Source organism: Amaranthus tricolor, chromosome 10 (genome assembly GCF_026212465.1).
Source record: "Amaranthus tricolor cultivar Red isolate AtriRed21 chromosome 10, ASM2621246v1, whole genome shotgun sequence".
Lineage (NCBI taxonomy): Eukaryota > Viridiplantae > Streptophyta > Magnoliopsida > Caryophyllales > Amaranthaceae > Amaranthus > Amaranthus tricolor.
In genome coordinates, this window is record NC_080056.1 from 17280711 (window position 1) to 17283431 (window position 2721).

The following is a 2721-nucleotide window of genomic DNA, read 5'->3' on the forward strand; positions in this document are numbered from 1 at the left end:
TTAAAGGAAAATCACTTCGCATGTCAAGCCTACCACAAAAATTCCTAGAGAATAAAAAAAATACGATTTTTTGGGAAAACACCCTTCGTACCAACAATGTAGGATCGCCCGCAAAAAGAGTCAAATTCCCAGCTCACCTAACATACAAGGAGAAACTTTACCAAATACCCATCTCTTAGCATAACAATAAGACGGACATGGACAGTCATATTAATGACAGTTAGTGAAAGAATTTCATCTTGACCTTGACTGCTATTGTTAAGAAATGGGTACAAAGCCAGCCCGATGGGTCAATATCATGTTTTGATGAACTGGTTGAAATGTTTAAAAGCCATATCTCATCTAGAATAGCCAAAACGAAACAATCAATTGAAATGATGACCATCAGGCAAGAAAATATATGAGTCCTTGAGGAATTATATGTCAAGGTTTGATACAGAGAGTCTCCAGGTGTTAAACCTAGAGTACACATTTTGACATTTTCCTTTAGGCAAAGGCTTAACTCTGATAGGCCAAAAAGTAAACCGCTAAAATTCATCTATCAATGGTCCTATCTGAAAATAATGAAAGAGGTTAGAGAGTATGCATAATCTCATGTGGACGTTGAAGATTTCAAAGTTATTACTAGAGGATTACATCAAGGATAAGGAAGCAAAGCCCCAAAAAAAACAAAAAAGCAAGCTGATAAAGGGGACAGGGGAAACAAAATGGGTAAGGACAAAAGACTTTGATGAACCAAGTCTACATAATTACACAAAGTATACTCCTTTGAAAGAGTCATGAACAAAGATTTACAATTTGCATAAAGTTGTTGCTAGGTGGCAGCGCCTAGTACAAAGAAAGATGGTAGGGTAAAATCCAGATGCTTACTGTAAGTTTCATGAATGTTCAGGAAAAAACATAGAAGATTTGATCTAGAAGGGATATTTTAAGCAATACAAACAGGGAGAGGAGACTAAAAAAACACAACAATCTAGTGGTAAAAAAAGGAAGGAGGAATCAACCAAAAACGATGATGAGCCAGTGTAGAAGAAAAAGAAAGATATCTTTGTCATTTTTTAGAAATCTGAGGGAATAATGGATTCAAAAGCTCATCTGAGAGTAGCCATATGTCTTAGATGAAAGTTGATGGAAGTCACTAAACAAAGGGAGCCACTACCCATGCTAGATATGACCTTTACAAGGGAAGATTGCAGAGGTATATCCTATCCACATTTTGATCCTTTAGTTATGATTATATACATAGCTGATCAATTTGACCATAGAGTGCTGCTGGATAGTGGTGCTGAATAACGTGATTTGCAAATCTTGCTGGCATTAGATGGATCTGGAAGACAAAAATCTCAAAAGGTCATCTACTCCCATCGTTGAATTTTCTGGAGAGATATTTCAAGCGGAAGGGAAAGTAATACTTCTAGTTACAATTATAGATGAACTAGGGTTTACGATAATAGTCCCTCAGGAACTCTATGTAATAGATGCTCCAACCAGATACAACTATATTTTGGGAAGAAAATTCACACCGGCAATAACTAGAACCCTATCAACTCACCAGCAAACCTTACTTTTTGTTGGTCAAGATGGGAGGGTTGGGAGAGCCAGAGTGAACCATGGAATGGCAAGGTCATACAATTTGATAAATAAAAAAAGTGCAGGATCACGAAAAGAGAAAGAGCCAGAAAAAGCAGTTGAAAAAGAAGATAAGAGGCCATCTAAGAAATCCAAACTTGTTGCATCATCATCAGGATCTGGAGAGCAAAACAAGTTAAAATAGATCCCTGACCATATGAGGATGAGAATGTCAAAAAGCGCACCTTTGATGGAGATAGATCAACAGAACATAGAAGAGGTCCCATAAGTTGAAGGAACAAAAAAACAGTGAGGATTGCAAAAGATCTGAATCCTCAAATATGTCTTCATCTAATCCACAAACTCCAATAAAATACTGATCTATCCGCATATTCAACAACAAATATTCTTGGGATTGACCCAGAGATTGTTACACTTAAGCTGAATGCGTATGAAGGAACTAAGCAAGTGAAGTAGAAGAAAAGGAACTTCGGGTTGGAGAAAGATAAAATCATAAAAGAAGTTCAAAAGTTACTGGATGTAAGAATTATTAAAGAATGCCTTTACCTAGAATGGCTAGCAAATGTTGTTTTGGTGAAAAAATCGCAGCTAGGAAATGGAGAATGTGTATATATTTCACTAGTTTAAATAGATGCGGTCCGAAAGCTTTTTATCCTTTACCTTGGATAGATCAGCTAGTTGATTCATCAACTAGGTATGCATTATTATGTTATATGGACGCATTTTCTGGCTATCATCAAATTTTCATGGACCCTGTTCATAAAGAAAAAACAACATTTATATGCTCAGCAAGGATGTTTTGTTACGTTATGATGCCATTTGGTTTGATGAATGTTGGGGCAACCTATCAGAGGTTGATGGATAGAATTTTTAAGTATCATATAGAGGAAGAAATTTAGAAGTCGATGTAGATGATTCAATTACAAAAAGTAAAATAGAAGGAGAGATGATACAAGACATCTAAGAAACTTTTGATGATATGAGAAAATATAAGATTAAACTTAATCCCATAAAATGTGATTTTGGGCTTAGGTCTGAGAAAATCTTGGGGTATTTAGTCAGCCAAAGAGGAATAGATGCAAATCCAGGGAATGTTTAGGCTGTTTTTAATGTTGTTGAACCAAAAAAGCA